Here is a 25,014-nt window from a genome sequence, read left to right as displayed (position 1 = left end):
TCAAAAAGTCATTAAAGATAGCAGAGATTCCAGAGGACTGGAAAAGGGGCAAATATAGTGCCAATCTATAAAAAGGGGAATGAAATTACAGATCAGTCAGCTTAACTTCAGTACCTGGAAAGATAATGTAGCAAATAATTAAGAAATCCATTTTCAAACACCAAGAAAATAACAATGTGATAAGTAATAGTCAGCATGCATTTGACAAGAACAAATCATGTCAGATCAACCTAATAGCTTTTTTCACAGGGTAACATGCCCTGTGGAAGAGGGGAAGCGGTAGATGTGATATTTCTTGACTTTAGTAAGCCTTTGATATTGTCTCAAATGACCTTCTATTAATCAAACTAGGAAAATACAACCTAGATGGAGCTACTACAAGATGGGTGCATAATTGATTGGAAAACCATTACCAGATCATAGTTATCAATGGTTCACAGTCAAGAGGGAAGGGCATATCGAGTGGGGTCCCACACGGATCAGTTCTGGGTCCAGTTCTGTTCAATAGCTTCATCAATTATTTAGGTAATGAAAGAGGGTACACTAACAAAATTTGCAGACGATACCAAGCTGGGAGGCATTGTCAGTACTTTGGTGGGTAGGATTAAAATTCAAAATGATCTGGAAAAGCTGCAGAAGTGGTCTGAAGTCAGTAGGATGAAATTCAATAAGGACAAATGCAAAGTACTCCACTTAGGAAGGAACAATCAGTTGTACACATACAAAATGGGAAATGACCGCCTAGGAAGGAGTACTGCAGAAAGGGATCTGGGAGTCATAGTGGATCACAAGCTAAATATAAGTCAACAGCGTAACACTGTTGCAAAAAAAGCAAACCTCATTCTGGGATGTATTAGCAAGGGTGTTGTAAGCAAGACACAAGAAGTAATTCTTCCACTCTACTCTGCGTTGGTTAGGAGTATTGTGTCCAGTTCTGTCTGCCACATTTCAGGAAAGATGTGGACAAATTGGAGAAAGTCCAGAGAAGAGTAACAACAATGATTAAAGGTCTAGAATACATGATTAAGTTTGTTTAGTCTGGAGAAGAGAAGACTGAGAGGGGACATGATAACAGTTTTCAAGTACATAAAAGATTGTTATAGGGAGGAGGGAGGAAAATTACTCTAACCTCTGAGGATAGGACAAAAAGTAATGGGCTTAAATTGCAGCAAGGGCAGTTTAGGGTGGACATTAGAAAAAACTTCCCAACTGTCAGGGTGGTTAAGCACTGGAATAAATTGCCCAGGGAGGTTGTGGATTCTCCATCATTGGAGATCTTTAAGTTCAAGTTAGGCAAACACTTTTCAGGAATGGTTTAGATAATACTTAGTCCTTCCATTAGTGAAGGGGACTGGACTAATAATCTCTCAAGGTCCAATTTCTAAGGGAATAGGATTATACATTTTATTTATACTGTCATCAGTTTACAATCAAACAGATTTCATATTAAACTCTAAGTCCTTAATGAGGTGGACAAGATCTGAAGAAATTAGTACCATTATATGGTGAGATCATTCACCATTGGAAGTAATATTTGATCGTTGGGCTAGGTCCCTGTAATGGGGTGTCACCTGCCTGTTGCAAGCTCTCCCCTGCTCAAGAGTTTCTTCAGTGGGTCTCCAATGACTCAGCCCTCTGGCTGAGTCACACACTCTGTCTATAGGCTGCAACAGAAGATATGCCTTCTGGGGAATATAGTCTTTACCTTCTCTCATCCCTGGCATGGGATTATACCCCCAGACTTCTTCCCTGGATCCCACCCTGGGCTCAGTCCTTGTTCAGTCCTTGCAGCCAGCCAGGAGCTTCTTCCTAGCTCCCCTGGTCCCTGCCCACACTGAGCTGTCTGCAGTTCTGCTGCTCTTCTAGGCAGCCAGGAACACCATCCTCTCTCTTCCAGCTCCAGGCAGCAACCGACTGATTCTATCTCTGCTGCTTCTCCCTCCAGGCCCCAGGTGGTTGCTCCTGTAGCCCTTCTGATTGGCTGTTTCCTCTGCAGCCACTCTAGGCCACTTGGAGGACATCTCTTCTGCTCCTCTGTGGGACAGATTGTAGCCGAACTCTGAGGCCTCCAGCAGGGAGCCTCTGGGCCTAGTCCATCCCGTAACAATCCCCAAAATCACTTTTTTGGAAAAGGAACTGCTTACTTCTCCAAGAGAAAGATCAGGTGCAGTAATTAAAAAGGACATTCAATATTTTCAAATATTTAGTATTTAAGAGCCAGTTGATAATCCAAGCCTCTCATCTGGAAAAAAAGAGCTCAAGAAAAGATAAAATGAATAGGATATAAAAAGGTTACAAGACAATCATAAAAACACAGGTACAAATAAAGTACATTGACAACTAACTAATATTAGGAGGAAAATTGAATATGTTGATGACAGATGCCTCTAAAAAGCTTTTTGGTATACAAAGGAGATGTTTTATGAAAAAGGAAATAAATGTGATAAGCTCATGGCTCAAAAGCTTAAAGAGATTTAAGTGCAACATATTATTTCACCAATTAGAAACAATCAGCAAAGGATAGTTACACACCCTAATGAAATATGTGCTACTTTTCCTGCTTATTATAAAAAATCTCTATATCTCAGATATTCCAAGTTCTGAAGCTCTTCAAGAATTTCTGGAAGAAGCAGAGTAGCAAATTATAAACAAAATTGGTAAAGAAACTTCAGATAAAGAAATAACAGAATAAGGAATCTTAGAGGAAATAACAAGTATGAAAAGTGATAAAACTCCAAGACCTGACGGCTTTCCAGATTCATTTTACAAAGTATTTAAGGAGGTATTAGTGGGTCCCTTGAAAAGTACCTTGAATGCTAGAGGAGGAGCTTCCACAACCTATGGAAGAAGCTCCTGTTGTTGTTCTCCCTAAAGTTATGCATCTGCTACAGGTCCCTACCATAGCTGAATCATGAAATAAAGATTTTACCAAAAATATTAGCTAGTCAATAGCAAGTCATGTTCTCAGTTGATATAAACCCAAATCATACTGGATTCAATAAGGATAGACAAATGTCAAACAATATTCTGAGTACTTGAAATCATCCATAATGTCAGATCAAAACAAATCCATTTATTTTGTTATCACTAGATGAAAGAGAAAGCTTGTGATAGAATAGAATGGAACTTTCAAGTCCCGTTACACATGGACATTGATGTCAAGTTCCTTAAACGGATAAGTGCTCTTTGCACAAGCCCAAAAGCAGCAGTGTGAGTTAATAGGGTTAAATCTCCCCCTGCTTGAATTACACAGAGACTTGCAAGGTATGTTCATTGTCTTCTTTACGTTTTTGTGTTGGCCATGGGGCCTTCTGCATGGAGGATAAGGAACAAGGAATCTGTTACAGGAATAAAACAGGTACAAATGAAAAAAATTAGCTTTATATATAGATGATGTAATATTATTTTCATCTAACCCAAATATTTCCCTAAAATTGGTATCTAAAGAAATTGATGAATTTGGGAAAGCATCTGGCTTTAAAGTAAACTATGCCAAATCTGAAAAACTAGATAAAAAGGTGCCAGATTCTGAGAAATCATCCCTCCAGAAAAAAATGTGGATACAAATGGGCAACAAATTCTACAAGATACCTGGGAATCATAGAAAAGCTCTATGATTTAAATGTCAAGCCACTACTTCAGCAAATGAAAAAAAGATCTAGAATGCTGAGGGAAGTATGCAGTTTCTTGGTAGAGAAAAATAGCTACTGTCAAAATGAACATTTTTCTAAGTATATCTTTATTGTTTCAAAATCTTCCTATTATCATCCCAGATGAAACCCACCAGAAATACGGAATAAGAAAAAGACCAAGAATAAGAACAGATACTTTGTACAGACCCATTAAACAGAGTGAATTAGCTGTTCCAAAAATGCTATGGTACTATCAAGCCAGCCAGCTCAAAGCAGTAGTGGATTGGTGTGCTCTAACCTAGCCAAACATTGAATATTTATTGAACAAGAAAAAAGTGGCAGTATAAACATTGCCAGATTATCATGGATTAATAAAAAAATCACATCCTCCAGAAATTTATACACATCCTTTAGCAAAGACTACTCTATGAGTTTGGGATAGAATTGGAGATAAAATAAGTTATTTTCTCTTGCCAATGCACCCATTGCAAAAATCCAGATATTAAAACAAATCATGAACCCTAGAGATATTCTGTTTCTCAGCTTTCTAGAAAAGCTATTTTATAAAGAAAGCTTACTTTAATAGAAGTGGTAGCTTCTGGTCAATTAGGAGACAAAAATATTATAACAAATTTATATCAATCTTGCAGAAAACTTGCCTAACAACACACCCCCAGTGCCCAGTCCCAATCTTGTTGCCCAACCATTCCCAATTCCCCTCCACCACAGCTTTTTGTTCAATCTCTCTTTCTCCATCCCTCCCACTGGCCACCAGTTGCACCATCTTTCCAACCTCCAAGTCCACGTTCCTTGTCTCCACTGGCTCCCACTCCCAATCTCCCTCCCTAGGTTCTTTGACCCAACCACTCCCAGTTCCATCCTTATACTTATTCCTCATCAAATCTGTTCCCTTTTCTTTCTTTCTCCCCTGCTCCACTGGTTCTCTCTTTCAGTTTCATTGCCCAGTCAGTTCTAATTTCACCCCCTCCTCCTCATCCAGTCTTCCCCCACTTACTGGCTCCCAGTCCTCCTACCCCCATTTCCCTCCCCAGCTCCCAGTCTTTATGTGCCCCTCTGGCTCCCAGCCTCAGTCTTCTTGCACAGCTAGTCCCTTTGTACCCACCCCAACCTCACTTCCACTTCCAGTTTACCTCTCCCCAGCAACCAGTCTCAGTTGCAATCTCCCCCACCCAGACTCTTTGTCCCAAACTATTTCCCCCTACTCCTCAATTAAGTTGCCCAGCATGGTCTGTAGCAGCCCAGAGCTGCAATTTCACTGAAAGTTCTGCTCAGGCCCAGGTGAGAGCATGCTCAGTGAGGACAAAATCTTTGTGGAATTTAGTTGCTATAATCTGTTGCCTTCACAGAGCATGTGTAAACTTCTATATTTCAAAGACCTAGAACTTAGCCATATTTGGGCAGATTTTCAGTTATGCTAAAAGGCACATCCCTCACACACAGGCCACCCCCATGCCAAATATCAATCCTTGATCCAAAGGATGGTGGTGCTAAGCTTTGCAAAGAAAGCATAACCAGAATATTTTAGCATGGGAAAAAAATAATGTATTTTCCCCTGGCTTGAGACTGAGAAGTGGCTGAACTGTTTTGTCTGTAATAATAATATTTTTTTTTTAAAATCCTGAGCCAAACACTTTATATTGAAAATTTTAGCCTGAATTGTTAGTTTAGCAAAATTGTAAGCCACAGGAAACAGGATTTTATAATGGAAAGTGTTGGGCAACCTTAACAATAGATAGTGCTACCAATGCACCTATAATAAGCTTATTTTTTAAAACATACAACTAGACAACTAAGCACACTTTTTAGATAGGTCTGTATAGTGACATATGTTGTATTCTTATGAAGAACCTGTCCATTAGTCTAAACCTTAACTCCTTTTTCCTGCCTGTAGAGTTTAGCAGAGAACAATAAACTTTCTATAAAAATTTTAAATTAACCTATAGAATTCTGTAGCAAAAATACCATTCTTCAATAAATGCCACAGATTGTTTTAAAACATTTATTGGAGGTTATGGTCCATAGAAAGGTAGGAGGAGAGTAGGAGGACAGTTATTAGGTTGGAAGTAGCAGTAGAAAGACTTAGGGCACTGCCTGGGGAAGTACTATTTTTTCCATACAACCAATGTGATGGAGAGGAGTCCTTGTTAAAAATGACCCTTGGAGGTAGCTGCCACCACAAGGGTCCCTGATAACATGGCTCTTGTGGAGCCAGGTTGCCAAGGACCAGAAGTGTTCAGGGGGTCAAAGCTGCAGCAGAAGCATTGGACCTATGAGCAGATGACTCTGGCCTAAGGTGCAGAATTTCAGGTAGGTTTACAGCCTATTTGACTTGGGAGAGAGAGCAGGCAGATCCAGCTCCCTGACAGAGCAATATGAGGGAATCTTCAAAAGGGGCTCCTCGTCGACATTTTCTGTTTATGACCCCCGTCCTAGGTTTTACCATAGGAGGGAGCAATTCAGCCTGTTTTTAGTTTCTACTAAATTCTATACATTTTAGAGTAATTTCTATTGGATACTATTGATTTCTATAGTGGCTCATGACTGTGATTGCCTGCCTCAGGGCAGAATGTCAAAAACAGGGAAGACATTCCAAACTGGTGGTGTGTTTTATAATTAGATTCTGCCAAACCAGTAACAAGTGTGAACTCCTGGATCATTATACCAGTCTCGCCATGGAGTCACAGACAGTCCTTTAGACTCTCCAGTCTATCTTGCCAGCCAGACAACCTGACTTAGGGCAGGTCTACACTAAGGGCGGGGGTCGAACTAGGGTACGCAAGTTCAGCTACGTGAATAGCGTAGCTGAACTCGAAGTACCCTAGTTCGAACTACTTACCCGTCCAGACGCCGCGGGATCGAAATCCGCGGCTCCAAGGTCGACTCCGCCACCGCCGTTTGCAGTGGTGGAGTACCGGAGTCGACCGGAGCGCGCGGGGAGTTCGAACTATCGCGTCCAGGTTAGACGCGATAGTTCGAACTCCGAGAAGTCAAACTCACCGCGTCGACCCGGCAGGTAAGTGTAGACTAGCCCTTAGTGATAAATGGTCATTTACACCAAAAATCACACCATAGTCAGGTTGCTCGGAGTGCCAAGAGACCAGCCACTTACCCCAGATCAGCTGATACCCTAGATCTTACACCAAAGACAATGCCAGTAGCCAATCTTGTAATAAAGTATCAAAAGGTTTATTAACCAGTAAAAAGAAAGGAGAGTTATTTACATGTTAAAGCATGCAGACATATACACACGAATGAGTTATCATCTAATTCCTAAGAATGACAGTGTTATAGTGGTCTGTCAATTCAAAGTCTCTTTCAGGGCAGCCCCAGGAGGTAACCCATGGATATTCTGGCTTCATTTTGGTGGCTGTGGACCTGTCAGAGTTCAACAGCCAAAAAGAGAAGGAAAATCTTCTTTCTTTGATCTATTTCCTTCATTCTGCTTCCAATTCCACAGGACAAGCTCCTTTTCACGTACCATTTCCAAGGTGTGATATGGCCCTTAACCAATTCTTTGTATTGCAACGTTCCTTGGTGGCCCATCTGATTTTGATAGTCCTTCTGGATGGATGGGAGCAGACTATTCCTGTGCCTGTTACAAGTTCAGAGAAAACATTTTTAAAGTTATAAAGCAAAACTTACATTTTTTTTATACCATGGAATACAGACATTGCAAGTGAGATTAATGCATGCAACAACTTGCAAGCATTTAACAGAATCTAAACACTAAATACATTCTTATAAGACTAATACCTATTTTAGGCAAAACAAACATACAGGTAAACTGGCCTGACCTTCAGCTATGAGTTTCTTAGTTCTTTGCTTATGCTTGCAGCCTAGGCAAGAGCTGGCATCTGGCCTGCCAGTGTCACAAGTACCTTTTGGTTTTATCTCTGCTAAAGCTCTATATGACTTTTTAATAAGGATGGGCTTGTACCTAGAGGTAAAATGCTGTAATTGTACCGTGAAAGAAAGAAAAAGAGAAAAGATTTTAAAACCGAGGAACAAGAGAAATCGTGAATAAGAAAAGCAGGAATAAAAACCATATTATTAGTATTTATTTTATCATGACAGTAGTTATTTTTTCCACGGCTTGGGCACTCACATCTCTACAAGAGATTACAGGGACCAAACCATTTTTTAAAATTAATTTTTAATAATGTGTAATAATCTGAGTGGCACTGGTCTGTGTGCAGAATTAGAATTTCTCTGATAGAAAAAGAAATATTTGTGCAGAGTTTTATGAGCAAAGTTGACCTGAGGCTTCCCGAGGCTGATTGAGAAATTGCAGTCAACGCAGATCCTTAACCCCTTCCCTGCTCTATTTTCAATCTGCTAAAGAATAAAGTCTTTGTGGTTTAATATACAAGGAAACAGATAAAGAGCTGAAAAGAGCAATAAACTTTATATGATTACAAGAAGCTTTATACTCCTTTTAAACTCATCTTAATGATTAGAACTGGCTCTTAAGGATACTTCAACATTGTGAATCTTTATTTGATAGAGCCCTACATTGCTAACAAAATCTTCCCAAGTCAACCCAGCACAATCTGAAACTTGTTGTTAATTTCCCCTGCTTTGATACCAAGTTGGGGAGGTGGCAATCATAACATCTGCTACAACCTCAAAATAAGCATCTAAACAACTGGACAATTCTGAACAGTTAATGGGAAAAAAAACCTGGACAGAATGTGCCTAATCCTTAACATAAGTATGGAGTTAGCTGTCCTACTTCTTCTAGAAAAGCCTGAAACATTGGTGTTAGCGGGGGTTAAAAAGAATATTTATGAGATCCAAAGATAAAGACCTTGCTAATGTTGCTGACTGTTGCCACACATTTCCATTAACCTGCAACAACCTGCCAGTGGGCCAGCTCAGTGGGTGTTAATCTCCGTAAACTTTTTCATCCAGTCAAACATGTTTTGCCAGGGCATTGTACTAACCTCAAAGCTTCTCCTGTTCCAGCACTGCTAGTGATAATTACATTTATTAATGATTTCCGGTTACTCAAGGATACTGAATCTGTAGTGCAAAGAATGCTCTTCTCAAAACAAAGCTGAAAAGGAAAACTTCACCATCCCCGTAAAGAAAATCCCTAAAACCCAAATGTTGCCAAATTTAAAAGGAAGACTGTTATGTGCAAACTGGAGAGGAGTATGGTCACACATGCATAATCCAAATCAGTATTCAAATTCAAATTTTTATTGTGTAATGCATTTAATAAAACATTTGTTAAATGCATTGCAATTAGTTACAAACGTGTTGAAATTATATTTACAATGTATTTTCATAAATACATTTATATTTAACATACAATACCTTTCTTATTAAATATAATTGAAATGCATGTTCAAAAATCTTAATTTGAAATCTCACCAGAAAATAGCAACTACAGATTAATAAATGCATGCAATAAGCAGTATACCTGTTTATTTAGGCCCCCTCAGTAATAGTTTGCCTTTTTTATTTTATTGTTGTGATATGAATTATTTTGTTTTAACACGAGGAGGCAGAACACTGGAAAAATCAGTTTTCACATTTTAAAGTATAAAAATGGAGACAGTACAGAACATACATTGCGGTTTTAGTACTGGTGTTTATATAATGCTGATGCAAAATTATTTGAAATGTAATAAATGCTTTTTAGTTATAAAATATCACCTGAGCTTCAGTTACATGAGCTAGTAAAATGGAAATTGGGAGGAAGAAGGAGTTTGTTCTGGTGGAAGCACTTCCATGTCCTTTTCTAGAGAAGATGGGTGAAATCCTGGGCCCATTGAAATAAATGGGAATTTTGTCCTTTACTTGGGTCAGGATTTCACCCCAAATGTTTGCTTTAAGCATTCTTGGAGATGAGATATAAAGGCACTGTGGGGACTCAGAAAGTTGGTGGTGTTTTAAAACGTTAGCTATCACGTTTCAATTAACATATTTTAAAACACTACTCAGTGGAATAAAATACCTTAACTTGTGTACAGTAGGTAAAGGTTGTGGTTAGGTTGGAGTTAGTTAACATGTGTTAGCTAAACCTGACCTAACCTCATCCTTTTTTCCTAAACTAGATAAGCCCTGACTAAGCTCAAAGTGAAGGTGAGAGAGACTGTTCCAGAAACATGGGTCAGCACAAGTGAAAGAATGATTCCCCAACTACAGTGAGTCATGAGAAGAGGACAGAAGGGGGAGGGGAGATCAAGACTTGAAAAGCAGTATGAGTAGGCAGTGGTAAGTGGTTAAGGACCAGATTCTCCTTTTGGATGAGATTGCATGGCCCTAAAATCAATATGAGCCACATGCAATCTGAAGGCACGTTTTGGCCACTGGTAGGCACAGATTCAGGAGTGACATCAATGGGTACAAGTTACTCATTAGTAAATGATATGTGTATATGACAGTATAAGGCATGTCTATACTGCCTCGAAGCCTAGACTATGGGGGTGTGAATAACAGTGTGCACCAAAGTACTACACTGAAAATCCCCCATGTAGATGCTTCAGGCACAAACTAAAAGGTTCCTAGTTTGCATTAGTGTAATCCTGTTTAAAGAGTACTATATTAAAGTGAACTAGGAATCTTTTAGTTCGTGCCCACAGCATCCATATGGGGGAGTTACAAAGCAGCACTTTGGTGTGAACTGCTATATAACGCTGTAGTCGGAATAGCAGGGCAGCGTAGACAAGCTCTTAGTCAATATAAATGAATGTAACTTGCTCTACAAGCTGTGAAATTGGGGTGAAGTATCAAGAAAAGCAAATAACAGGAGAATGTAAGGGAAAGTTTATCTCAATTATTTCTCTTACTTTTTGCACCTTTCTGTTACTTGTTTTTCCGACTACTGAAGGCCATTTAACTTATACCCCCATTTGTATTGCTTCTTAATTATAGTCCATAGACTGGAAAAACTCACAAAGCACATAGTAACATATCCTGTATTGGAGGTGGCCAATTCTCTGCTACCTGAGACGTCTCATCGCACAGTGGAAATGTTTGTTGTTTTTCTTATGGTAAATTGAAAAAGATTATAGAAATATGAGAATATTTATATATGTCCTGGAAAGGATGCTTGTTACATCTGATTAATTACATCTGCTTAATTCAGCACATTGGCAGCACTCAGAGGCACATTGGAAATTACATAAAATACTCAAGAGTATTAGACAAAAAAAACAGATTTTATCTGGATTTAAATGGATATTTAATTGTGAAAAGAGCTGAACTTTGTTTATGTCACTGTAAGCTGGTTCAGTTATTCTGTAATAAAGAGAAAATGTAATATTTTTTTTAAAATTAAAAGATAATTGAATGGTGGGACGAGTATATCATTCATTTAGTCTTAGGTGAGCAGACTGAACATAACATTTTAAGAAGTTTGCATAAGGATCAATAATAGATACATTAGAAACAAACACCAGTCTTGTTTCCCTTGGTTCACACTGGTGTTATGCCCTTTTGTGTAGCTGCTCTCATGCACTCCGATAATTATAAAGGACTGTATGAAAACATTTATGGACTCGGTGGCAGGGCTGTCACCAGGGGAAACAAGTGATACTGTTGTACCTTACTCAGCCTCAGTAAGCGAACCAGCCCAGAGGCATTAATGGGAGAAGGTTTTTAGAGTGTTTCTATTGAGCAGCTAGCCACTCACTGCCACGGAGAGAAGGGGTCTGGCAGGGGGCAGTGCAACTTAGTACCAGACTCAGAGACTGCCTCCTTAAGGGTAAAGCGCACTGCACAAGCTTCCTTCCCTCTTGTTGCTTCTCCAAGGATCTGCCTGCTTTCCGAGTCTCAATCCCTGGACCCCTCTCTTTGGATACAGAAGTTCCTTGGGGAGGAGGAATAAAGTTTCTTTAGTGGTCCAGCTCCTGTGCAACCCTTTCCTTGGCCCTGTTGGTGGATCTGATAAGGGATTCTGACTCCTGCCTTATTCCATAGGGTGGGAAAGACTGTAGAAGGAGTAGATGTGGAGGATGATTATGTTACAAGTGTGAGGGGGGAGGGGCATTCAGACTACAAGAAAAGAGGAAAGAGAAAGCATAAACCTGCAAGAGTTGAGGGGGCACCTCTACCTCTTGTTATAAACCCAAAAATTCTGGTTGCACTCTGCTCACTGGCAGAGGCAAAGACTGATAATGCCAGTTGTCATGTCATACAATGGAAGGCAGCTTGCTTACACTCAGGCTGAGACTTGGATTCAGGCTTATGAGCTGCTTTCATTGCAGTTTTAGTGCTTACTCTGCATGTGTCTGAATTTCAAACCTCTTGATTGTGTGGAGGTAACATACTGAACTCCTTTTACATCAGTTCCCCAATACTACCTCTTTAATGTCAGTTTGCAGTCCTTACATCTAGGTGAATTTATACGAAGAAGAGGAATCCAAAAATTGTAACTGAGAGGAGATGGCAGCTGAAATCATGACAGGGTTTATGAAACAGAGACATCTACTGGTTAAGTTTTTGGGGGCAATGTTTTATTTTGGTTTTTGTAACTTCACAATGCAGAGTTCTGGCCTGGTTTTGCTGAATATTATTATTATTAGCCTTCTCCATTTGTTGAGAGGCTGCTGTATGGCCTCATATAATTTATGCACATGTCAAATCTGATATTTCCCATGAATTATTAATTTACAGAGCAATATTCTTAATATGTTCAATCTTGCGATTTTAAACTTTCTTATTTTTCAGTGTTTTCCAAAATACATGGTGAAGATTAAACATTTATTGTAACCCAGGATCATAGAATATTGGGAGAACCTATATCGTGTGCTATGCAATATCAAGTCACTAATCCACAATGTGTAATGGGCAGAAATGTCTCCACGTAGCCACTGAATTTGATTACTGAATTCCCTATTAAGTTTTGGTGGACAGGATAAATGTATTTATGGTCAGCACTGTCTTCAATTGAGTTATGCTGAGGAGAAAATTGGTTTGTTTATTCTCTAAATCCTAAATTATGAATGAAGGCAGAATTCCTCAAACAATGGTGCAAGGCCCCCAAAGGAAGCTGTAAACACTGCTTTTGGTGTTCACAAAGTGTTTGTATTTTTTCATGACATGGAGGTAAAGTAATTATAGGAGAAGCTCATGAGATCTGAAGGTTTAAATGTATTCAGATAAACAACAACAAGCGTGATTGCTTATCTAAAATTTACCCAGATTATCCATGTGTTTTGTATCCGCAAAAATGGGCTGGAATTCTCATGAGAATAATTTTGTATGTGTTTTTCAATATCTCCCTACTCCAGTCAGTCCAGAAATACTGGAAGATAATTCTTCCTAATATTGGGAGAAAAGTCATTTTTCTGTTTTGTTCCAGGAGAGATTTGCAAAAAAATTAAATAATTTTAAGAAAATTCTAACTGAACATTTTCAGATTTAAAACAAGATTTGGTGATCATATGGATTATGTTTTTGATGAAGGTTCAGGTTAGTTCTTACTTTCACTGAATTTAATTTAAAATGAATTTAAAAGAATTAGGAGAACAGTTGTCTGCTTCAGAAAGTTTGAAAGCCTTGATCCAATCTGCAAAGATACCAAATGTGAGGTATTTGAATTCCAAATAGTTATTTGTCCTTAAACTGGATTCTGACTTCCTGTAACCAGGTCTCTTCCATGCATCAGTGGAAGCTCATTTGCCCCTATGGTGATGAGGGTCATGTAAACAGGTAGGCAGGTAAAGTAGATCAATAAACAGATCTCTTTTATTTCCTAGGATTATGTTTAAATTCAGAGCCTCTTAATTCATGATAACCTCGAATGGAAAAAAAATAGTTGATATTCCTGACATCAGTTAAAATATAGTGATATGATGATGATTTAGATTTCTCCACCGTAACATTGTGACTGCTACATCATTTTCCAGAGGAGCAAAATATCATTTAAAACCATAAGCAAGAAGACATTCTCTACCAAACCTTCATCTATCCATAGTCATTCTGTTTTGTAAAGTGAGCACCAGCTGTGGCTCACCTCTTTAAATATATGTTATAGTCATGACTGATGTCACTCTTTGGGGTTAAGCTAGGGCAGCAGGAGCCAGTTCGGGTCTAATTGTTAAAATGTATGGTTAGTTCAAGTTAAACAATAGATCTCTGGAAAAAAAGGTGCTGAGTTGTGAAAAGAGTGTTGTTTTGGGCCTAGTTTCCTGAATAGCCTTGTTAAAGTCCATGGCTGATGTATGCTAAGCAGGGCCAAGCAGTATGTGTAGAGAAAGGGAGGGCAGGCCAGCTGAGCGGGCACATCACTCTCTGAGCCAGGGCATACACTTTGATGGCTCCTTTGGAGGTATGAGTGAAAGCCAAACCTCTGTTGCTTCTTTTTTTTTCATTTCTGCCATGCAAAGATAATCGGGTTTATGTAAAGTATGTGTGCTCTTTTGACAGTCTGCGATATCTCATTAATTCAATCACACCAAACACCATTGTTCCCAAAGTGTTTGAAATGCGGATAGGGATGGAGGCTTTTTTAATCCTGTCAATCAATGTTAACATTTTTCTTGCAGTTGCCATGGCCAGGGCCAGAGTTCATGAAAACGCAGAATAAGAGCCAACAAAACAAGAATAAAGACTTATTTGAGATACTCTTTTTAAAGGACATCTACCATGCACAAAACATGGGAAGTAAATGTAGACAAGTTTGGACACTATGGCTCACTGAGAGGAAAAAGAGGGAAAGAAGAATTTGAAAATCAAATAGGCCTATAAAAACTTGACCCAAGAGTCTCTGGGAAAAACCCGATGAATTGCTCCCTAGTAGAACAATGTTCTTTCTTTCGTGCGTTCTTCAGGAGTACAATGCTCAATATATTATAACACATGCCACTGATGTCTTTACACTGTTGTAAGCCAGCTCAGACCAACGGAATGCTGATAGGGGACAACAAGAGATTGTGCTGTGGTAATTCTCTCTTTCTCCTGCTCTGCTACAAACAAGCACTGGGAAAATTATTCATGCATATAGACCAACAAAGGAGAGATGGGAGATTTGCGATGTCATGCAGTGAGATCATGTGACCAACTTTAAACTAAAACCTATGAATTTACCCTTTGAGACAATGTAAAATTACCAATTTATCTTTATGAATGTAACAACTAAAATGTCTTATTACACTTGTAGAAATCATGGCCATTTTGGGACTGTTGTACAGATTAATGAGACCACAGTGTACATGCTAAACAAAGAAACAGGACAATAACACAATTATGTGACTTTCACAGCTACAAGTGGAAACTCCTAAATTAGATTTTCTACATCTCCTCTGCCTTCTAATAGGCCCCAAATACAGTTATATATTATTTTTCCTCTAATGAACTGAAAAATATATAACAAAACATTCATATATTCAATAGTAGATTTTCCCTAAATTTATGCAGAACTGTTTTGGCACCTATATAGTATAGATCAGGGGTTGGAAACCTATGGCAATTTTTAATGTCCCGCTGCTGGCCACCACTGGCCCTGCTCGAGCAGGGTCGACGGGCGGGACCTAGGCAGGCAGCAGTGAGCTATTAAAAATCCTGCCTGGCCCAGCCCGCTCTTCTCTGCCCCCTGCCTTCCACTCTCTCTGGCAGGGCAGGGCAGCTTCGACCAGCAGCCTCCACTGGCAGCCAAGCTACCCGCTCCCACGCCTCTTCCCCCAGCATGCTGCGTCGTGCCCCGCCTCCTCTCCCTCCCTGCTGCTGATGGCCCTTGTAAGGGAGGGGAGAAGAGGAGCCCCAGCACTCTCGCTGCTCAGACCGGGAAGGAGGCGGAGAAGAGGCAGGAGCGGTGTCTTGAGGAAGGGGGGGTGGAATCAGGGTGTATCCCTACAGCCCCCTGCCGTGAGCCAGTCAGGGCAGGGGGCTTGGAGCACCTCCCAAATAGCAGCCCACCCCCCAGCCCTCTGCCCTGACCCCTGCACCCCCTCACACCCCAGCCCCTGCACACACACCCAGACCCTGCCCTGACTCTGGAACCCCCCACACATACCCAGCCCCCCCACACTCCATGCCGTGACTCCTGCACCCCCCTCACACCCATTCCCACCTGCACCCCTTGCACCAAATGGGAGCTGCCCAGGTAAGTGCTCCACACCCAAACCTCCTGCCCCAACCCTGAGCCCCCTCCCTCATTCTAGCTCCTGGCCAGACCCTGCACCCCAACCCCCAGCCTGCTCCTTCACCCCCAGCCCTGTGCTCAGTGCACCCCCACCCCCAGCTCAGTGCAGAGAGAGAGGAAGAGAATGGGCCAGAACCAGGCAGAAGGTAGATGCCCACTCTATGTGGGCACGGCCAAGGTCTCAGACCGGCAGCGGGCTGAGCAGGGCCGGCAGCCGGGACCCTGGCTGGCAAGAACCAGCGGATGGAACTCCAGACCGGCAGCAGGCTGAGCTGCTCAGCCCACTGCCAGTCTGGGATTCTGGCTGCTGGCCCCTTGCCAGCTGGGGTCCTGGCTGCCAGCCCCGCTCAGCCTGCTGTCAGCATGGGGTTCTGGCTGCAGGACCCGCTCAGCCCGCTGCCGGCCTAGGTGAACGGAACCCCAGGCCAGCAGTGGGCTGAGCAAGCCAACAGCGTAAGATCAGCATTTTAATTTAATTTTAAATGACGCTTCTTAAACATTTTGAAAACCTTGTTTACTTTACATACGATAGTAGTTTAATTATATAATATATAGACTTATAGAGAGAGACCTTCTAAAAATGTTAAAATGTATTACTGGCATGCGAAACCTTAAATTAAAGTGATTAAATGAAGACTCGGCACACCACTTCTGAAAGGTTGCCCCCGTGGTATAGATGTTCTTCTTCGAGTGATTGCTTATATCAATTCCACTTAGGTGTGTGCACGCACCGCATGCACAGAAGTCGGAAACTTTTCTCCTAGCACCTACCCGTCGGGCTGGCTGGGGTGCCCCGTGGAGTGGCACCGATACGGCTTTCTATATAAGACCCTGCCAGCCCGACCTCCCTTCAATTCCTTCTTACCGCCCGTGATGGTTGTTGGAACAATAGTCTCTTGTTTCTTAAGTGCTCCACTAATCCCTAGTTTATCTTGATAGTTATCATTGTTAGTTAATTGTTAATAGTTAGTTTTAAGTGTTTTCTCTGTAGTGTTAAGTGTAGTTTAGTAGTAGAGGGCAGTTTTGTACTCAACTACTGCCCTACGGGGCTCTGGGGCATGCCGTCCCAGGGCTTCAAGCCTTGCATGTCTTGCAACAAGCCCATGCCTAAGGGCAATCCCCGCAACTCCGGCCTTAGGTGTCTGGGGGAGGGCCATCAGGCTGACAAGTGTAAAATCTGTAAGGCGTTCAAGCCCCGGACAAGAAAAGAGAGGGAAATTCAACTCAAGCAACTCCTCATGGAGTCTGCACTAAGGCCCTCTCAAGACTCAGGCCCGAGCGCCTCGGTGCGCAGTGCTCCCCCAGCGGTACGAATTACGGCACCGCAGAAGATTCCGTGCCCACCTTGGGACCGACGATCTCCGGGACCCCAAAAACGCCCGCCTCAGCACCGTTCCCATTCCCCAGTTGCTGGAAAGAAGCAAGCCTTGGGAGGACCCCTCGTTAGGGCCGAAGCAGTTGTTCCAGCCCTGACCGAGCAACAAGCCAGCCCAACTCAAGGGACTGTGCAAATGGATGAGATTACATTGCCTTCCACCCTGGATAGCTTCGAGGCTGCCAGAGGGCTCATCGAAATGACATTTCCGGTACCCCCGGCCCCAGCACCAGCCTCGGCCCAAGCTCCGGTACCATCCAAAGGTAAACCGGCGATGTTTGGACTGTCAGACCCCAGACCAGCATCTCCATGCCACTTGGAGTCACGGTGTCATTCCAAGTCCCGGCACCATCCCAGGTACCGGTCTGACTCACGACACCGGTTAAACTCACAGCGCTGGTCCCACAGACTCAACTTTCAGAGCCATTCCTGCTCGAGGTTGTTGTCAACTGCTGGAACATGGTCCCGCTTGAGGTCTAGGTCACGCTCAGCGACCTCGTGGCACCGTTCAGACCAACGCCATTCAGAGCCCCGAGCCCCGTGTCGACTGTCGCCATGGCACCGACCTGTGGCCCGATGCCAATCCGCTTCACTCTCCTTCATGGCACCACTCTCCTTCTCAGCACCGATCTCCTTCGTGGCACCACTCCTCTTTGCAGCACCGCTCTCTGTCTCGGCACCATTCCTCATCGCCTTGTGTCGCCAATCTCCACATGACCCATGGTTGCCAAGGGACTCGCTCCATTCTTGCACTGCTCCACCTTGGCCGTCGCGTTCTCAATCCCCTTCCGGTCGAGGAGTTCTTCAGGGGTTTCAGACAGTCCCCAATTGGGCCCGGGAAATCTTGGTCAAGACCCGCCAGCACCCAACTGGCAGCCCCAGTGGCAATTTTGGACTCCCTGGGTATATCACCAGGCCCAGGGCGCCCCCCTGGTGGCCTGACCATTGTCACACTCAGACACCCGACCTCCCAAGGTGGTAGGGGCTACCCCAGTCGCCCAAAAGAGCTACCCATGGTTGACCAGGACACTATCTCCACCCCAGCTCTTCCGGTGGAGTCGTCTTCATCCTCCCCTGATGAGGCTGTGGCTGGCACGTCCATGTCTGGTCCACCTCCAGTGGAATATAGGGTCCTACAAGAATTGCTTAGGTGCATGACCCTTAATATGAACCTCCAACTTGAGGAGGTTGTGGAGGACAAGGATCCTATGGTGGACATTTTAGGCCCGGAAGGGCCTTCCAGGGTGGCCCTTCCCATGAATAAGACCATTCAAACTAATGCCAAGACTCTCTGGCAAACCCTGGCCTCCATCCCTCCCACAGACAAAGGGGTAGAAAGAAAATACTTTGTCCCCACCAGGGGCTATGAATATCTTTTCACTCACCCTGCTCCGTTCTCCCTTGTGGTGGACGCGGTGAACGCCAGAGAAAGGCAAGGCCAACAAGGACCTGCTCCCACGTCAAAGGACGCTAAATGGCTGGACTATTTCAGGAGAAAGGTTTATTCTACTGTGGGGTCACTCATTACAGATCGCTAACCAGCTGGTGATCCTCCGTAGATACAATTTTAACTCTTGGTCTGCGGTCCTCAATTTCCAAGACCTTCTCCCAGCAGAGTTGCATACAGAACTGGGGGCCAATGCTGAAGAGGGTAAATTGGTTGCTCGGACCTCCCCTCAGGGTTCCCTCGATGCTGCGGATGTGGCTGCACGCACTCTGGCATCAGGCATCGCCATGCGGCGGAATGCCTGGCTCCAATCTTCTGGACTCCCGCCGGAAGTTCAGCACCCCATCCAAGATCTCCCCTTTGATGGTCAGGGCCTATTTGCGGAGCAAACTGATTCCCACCTTCATACCTTAAAGGACACGAGAAACACCATTAAATCCTTTGGTATGCATACCCTGGCTAATCAAAGAAAGCCATTCAAACCACAAACCACCCAACAACGCCCTTCCCACCTAGACCCAGGCCGGACTTTTCTCGTCAGAGAATCAGATGCTCTTGACATAGACCATCTCGTCCTCCCTTGAGGCAGGGCCAAGGGCAATCCAAGCTGTCCCCAGGCTCTAAGTGCCCCTTTTGAAGGTGCGCCCAAGGACAGACTACCTGCTCTCACCCCAGACAATTATCCCTTTCTGAACCATCTATCCTGTTTCTACCATGCCTGGTTCCATATTACATCAGACCACTGGGTCCTCCGCACAGTGCAGATGGGATATTTTATCCATTTCCGCTCCATCCCGCTCTCCCACCCTTCTTCCCTGTCCCTCTTCAGGGACACTTCTCACAAGCAACTCCTCGTTCAGGAGGTACAATCCCTCCTTGCCCTAGCGGCAGTGGAGGAAGTCCCTCAGAAGCTCAGGGGCAAGAGTTTCTACTCACACTATTTCCTTGTCCCCCAAGGCAAAGGAAGGCCTAAGACCCATTCTGGTCCTCAGGGAGCTCAACAAGCACATCGTCAACCTAAAGTTCTGTATGGTCTCCTTAGCCACTATCACTATTCTCTCTCTGGATCCGGGAGACTGGTATGCTGCCCTCGATATGAAAGACGTGTACTTTCAGTTCACAGCCCTCCCGTTCAGCTTGTGCACAGCCCCCACATCTTTACCAAGTGAATGGTGGTCATGGTGGCTTTCCTTCACCAACACCACATGCAAATCTTCCTGTACCTCAACGACTGGCTCATACGGGGCCAGTCTCACCAACAAGTCCAGTCTCAAGTACAGCTGGTCACAAACACATTCAGTCACTTGGGCATCATGCTCAACATCAGCAAGTCTATCCTTTCCCCTACTCAAACAATAGAGTTCATTGGGGCAGTCCTGGACGCAAACCAAGTGAGGGCTTTCCTCCCAGAGGCCTGATGCCTGGCTATAGCAAGTATAATTACCAGCCTCTGCAAGTTTCCCGCTACCACAGCAAGGCAGTGTCTCAGGTTGCTCGGTCACATGGTGTCCTGTACCTACGCGGTGCAATATGCCAGGCTAAGACTCAGGCCTCAGCAGGTGTGGTTGGCGTCAGCCTATCAACCGGGACGCAACAGCCTAGAAATGGTCCTCAAGGTCCCAAAGTGCATACTCGACTCCCTGCGCTGGTGGGTGGATCCTCTGATGGTGGGTGCTGGAGTCCCGTTTCATCCCCCTCAACCCATCTTGACCCTGGTTACAGATGCATCTGCCCTGGGATGGGGGGGCCCACCTCGGGAGCCTGACGACGCAGGGCTTATGGCATGAAAGCGAGTTGTTTGTTGCACATCAATATCAAAGAGCTCAGAGCAATTCGCCTTGCATGCCAAGCCTTCCTTCCTCACTTGCAGGGCCACTGTGTAGCAGCCCTAATGACCAACACCACGGCCACGTTCTACCTGAACAAGCAAGGTGGATCCCGCTCATCACCGCTCTGTGAAGAAGCCCTTCTTCCTTGGGACTTCTGCTTAGCCCACTCCATCTCCCTTCAGCCTCGTACCTCCCAGGTGTCCAGAACAGACTGGTGGACAGTGTGAGCAGGCATTTTGTTACACACGAATGGTCGATGCGTCTGGACATCATTCACTCCATCTTCCGCATCTGGGGGTTTCCCCAAGTCGACTTGTTCGCTTTGCAGACCAACAGGCAGTGTCCAGCCTTCTGTTCCTTATGGGGTCACAGCCCGGGCTCGATAGCAGACGCTTTTCAGATTGCGTGGTCAGGCCAGTTGCTTTATGCCTTTCCACTGTTCTCGCTGGTCCGCAAGATGCTCCTCAAGGTCCACCGGGATAAGGCGGATGTCATACTGGTAGCCCCTGCCTGGCCGCGCCAATGTTGGTACCTGATCCTGCTGGACCTGTCAATTCAGGCTCCCTTACATCTCCCTCTCAGCCCCGACCTCATCTCTCAGAACCACAGTTGCCTCCTGCACCCGGACCTTCCATCGCTCCACCTCACGGCCTGGAGGATCCTTGGCTGAACCAGGCTGAACGCGCCTGTTCGGACTCGGTAAGGCGGGTGCTCCTCAAAAGTTGCAAGCCGTCGACTAGGCTTACCTACGAGGCTAAGTGGAAGAGGTTTTCCTGCTGGTGCGCACAATGGCAGGTGTCACCGCTCCAGGCTTTGATCCTGTGCATCTTGGACTACCTGATGTTCTTGAGGGATCAGCATCTAGCCTTTGGATCCCTTAAGGTCCACCTCGCGGCCCTCTCTCCGTTTCACCGAGGTGCGGCCGGTCGCTCAGTATTCACACACTCAGTCGTGTGGCGTTTCCTCAAAGGTCTGGAGAAAGTCCACCCTCCAACGAAGCCACCCCTGCCTGCATGGGACCTTAACTTGGTCCTCTCCTGCCTTAAGGGCCCTCCTTTCGAGCTGCTGGCTTCCTGCTTACTTCTCTCTCTCTCCTGGAAGTTTTGGCTTCCTAGTGGCCATCTCTTCCGCACATCAGGTGTCTGAACTACGGGCTCTCACGTATGAACCGCCCTATACTGTTTTTCATAAAGATAAAGTTCAACTAAGACCCCACCTGGCCTTTCTGCCAAAAGTTGTGTCCCGCTTCCATGTAAGCCAGGATATCTTCCTGCCGGTTTTCTACCCAAAACCGCATGCTGACTCTCAGGAACAGCATCTCCGTTCTCTGGACGTTAGAAGGGCACTCACCTTCTACATAGACCAAACAAAGCCCTTCCGTAAAACAACCCACTTATTTGTCACCATCGTGGAGTGCTCCGGTTTCCTCTCAGCGAATATCTTCGTGGATCACGCGGTGTATTTGTGCCTGTTACAACTTGGCGAATGTCTCTCTGCCTGCTGTCATGGCTCGCTCCACGAGAGCTCAGGCATCATCAGCTGCCTTTCTGGCACACATCCCCCTCCAGGAAATCTGCAGGGCTGCCACGTGGGCCTCGGTTCATACCTTCACTTCTCATTATGCCATTGTTCAGCACTCTCGGAATGATGTGGCATTTGGCAAAACGATTCTTCAATCTGCGTTTCCTTAACTCCGACCCCACCTCAAAGTAAGGCTGGGGAGTCACCTAAATGGAATTGATATGAGCAATCACTTGAAGAAGAAAAAATGATTACTTACCTTTCTGTAACTGTTGTTCTTTGAGATGTGTTGCTCATATCTATTCCATTCCCCCCCACCTTCCTCTCTGTCGGAGTAGCCGGCAGGTTGGAACTGAAGGGGGGGGGGAAGTCAGGCCGGCAGGGTCTTATATAGAACGCCATATCGGCGCCAATCCAGGGGGCTCCCCAGCCAGCCCGACGGGTAGCTGCTAGAGGAAAAGTTTCCGACTTCCATGCACTGGTATAGATATGAGCTGGAATAGATACGAGCAACACATCTCGAAGAACAACCATTACAGAAAGGTAAGTAATCGTATTTTCTTCTTCGCATGATTGCTCATATCAATTCCAGTTAGGTGACTCCCAAGCCATTCTTTACTTTTTTTATATTCTTGCACACCTTATAATTTTCATTTTTACAAACTCTAATCCTACTAGAGTTAATTTTGTAGCTGCTGGTACTTTATCTGTGACAAGAAGAGCAAGGTAGACAGGCTTCTTAGAAACTTTCGTCTATGTCACTTTAAGCTTTGACCAACAAGAAGTGCTCCAAATATTAAAAAAGCAAGTACCTTAGTTTCTAGACTTCAAGCATACTCTTACTCTGTTATGCCAGATCTCTACTGGCCTATGGGGTATGAATTTTCAGGTCAGTGCAGCCTGACATGGCACAGAAAACATCTGCTGCATGGCACACAAGAGCAGCCACCTTGCCAGGGACAGATCATTGAAGGATAAGAGCTAATGTAATCTTTGGATGGATTACAGGGAGCAGTGAGTAGGAGTAGGGAGTAAGGAGGTGATTTTACTTCTGTATATCACATTGGTGGAATACTGTGTACAGTTCTGGCATCCACTTTTAAAAAAGATATTGAAAAATGGGAGAAGGTACAGCAAAGAGCCAAAAAATGATTCAACGGCTGGAGAAAATGCCTTAACAGTGGGGAAATTAAGGAGTTCAATCCACTTAGTTTATGAAAAAGAAAATTAAAAAGTGACTTGATTACATTGTATGAGTAAGTCTAACGTCGGTACTGGGCAAATTAGTCGAAACAATAATTAAGAATAAAATTGTCAGACACATAGAAAAACATAAACTGTTGAGCAATAGTCAACATGGTTTCTGTAAAGGGAAATCGTGTCTTACTAATCTATTAGAGTTCTTTGAAGGGGTCAACAAACATGTGGACAAGTGGGATCCAGTGGACATAGTGTACTTAGATTTCCAGAAAGCCTTTGACAAGGTCCCTCACCAAAGGCTCTTACGTAAATTAAGCTGTCATGAGATAAAAGGGAAGGTCCTTTCATGGATTGAGAACTGGTTAAAAGACAGGGAACAAAGGGTAGGAATTAATGGTAAATTCTCAGAATGGATAGGGGTAACCAATCGTGTGCCCGAAGGGTCAGTCCTAGGACCAATCCTATTCAATTTATTCATAAATGATCTGGAGAAAGGGGTAAACAATGAGGTGGCAAAGTTTGCAGATGATACTAAACTACTCAAGATAGTTAAGACCAAAGCAGATTGTGAAGAACTTCAAAAAGAACTCACAAAACTAAGTGATTGGGCAACAAAATGGCAAATGAAATTTAATGTGGATAAATGTAAAGTAATGCACATTGGAAAAAATAACCCCAACTATACATACAATATGATGGGGGCTAATTTAGCTACAATGAGTCAGGAAAAAGATCTTGGAGTCATCGTGGATAGTTCTTTGAAGATGTCCACGCAGTGTGAAGAGGCAGTCAAAAAAGCAAACAGGATGTTAGGAATCATTAAAAAGGGGATAGAGAATAAGATTGAGAATATATTATTGCCCTTATATAAATCCATGGTACACCCACATTTTGAATACCATGTACAGATGTGGTCTCCTCACCTCAAAAAAGATATTCTAGCACTTGAAAAGGTTCAGAAAAGGGCAACTAAAATGATTAGGGGTTTGGAGAGGGTCCCATATGAGGAAAGATTAAAGAGGCTAGGACTCTTCAGCTTGGAAAAGAAGAGACTAAGGGGAGATATGATAGAGGTATATAAAATCACGAGTGATGTTGAGAAAGTGGATAAGGAAAAGTTATTTACTTATTCCCATAATACAAGAACTAGGACTCACCAAATGAAATTAATAGGCAGCAGGTTTAAAACAAATAAAAGAAAGTTCTTCTTCACGCAGCGCACAGTCAACTTGTGGAACTCCTTACCTGAGGAGGTTGTGAAGGCTAGGACTATAACAGTGTTTAAAAGAGAACTGGATAAATTCACGGTGGTTAAGTCCATAAATGACTATTAGCCAGGATGGGTAAAGAATGGTGTCCCTAGCCTCTGTTCGTCAGAGGATGGAGATGGATGGCAGGAGAGAGATCACTTGATCATTGCCTGTTGGGTTCACTCCCTCTGGGGCACCTGGCATTGGCCACTGTCGGTAGACAGATACTGGGCTAGATGGACCTTTGGTCTGATCCGGTACGGCCGTTCTTATGTTCTTATGAGTACCTTCACAAGTAGGAAATATCAGGTACTAAAGGGCTCTATAATCTAGAGGAGAAAGACATCACAAGAACCAATAGTTGGAATATGATGCTAGACAAATTCAAATTAGAAATAAAGCACAATTTTTTAACATTGAGGGTGATATTAACCATTGGTACAAACTACCGAGGGAAGTGATGAATTCTCCATTTCTTGATGTCTTCACATCAAGACTGGATGCCATTCTAGAAGATATGGTTGAGTCAAACACAAGTCATTCATCTCAATACACAGATAACATTTAATAGCCTGGTTTCAGAGTAGCAGCCGTGTTAGTCTGTATCCGCAAAAAGAACAGGAGTACTTGTGGCACCTTAGAGAC

Source organism: Mauremys mutica, chromosome 2 (assembly GCF_020497125.1).
Source record: "Mauremys mutica isolate MM-2020 ecotype Southern chromosome 2, ASM2049712v1, whole genome shotgun sequence".
NCBI lineage: Eukaryota > Metazoa > Chordata > Testudines > Geoemydidae > Mauremys > Mauremys mutica.
Note: the sequence above shows the minus strand (reverse complement) of the source record.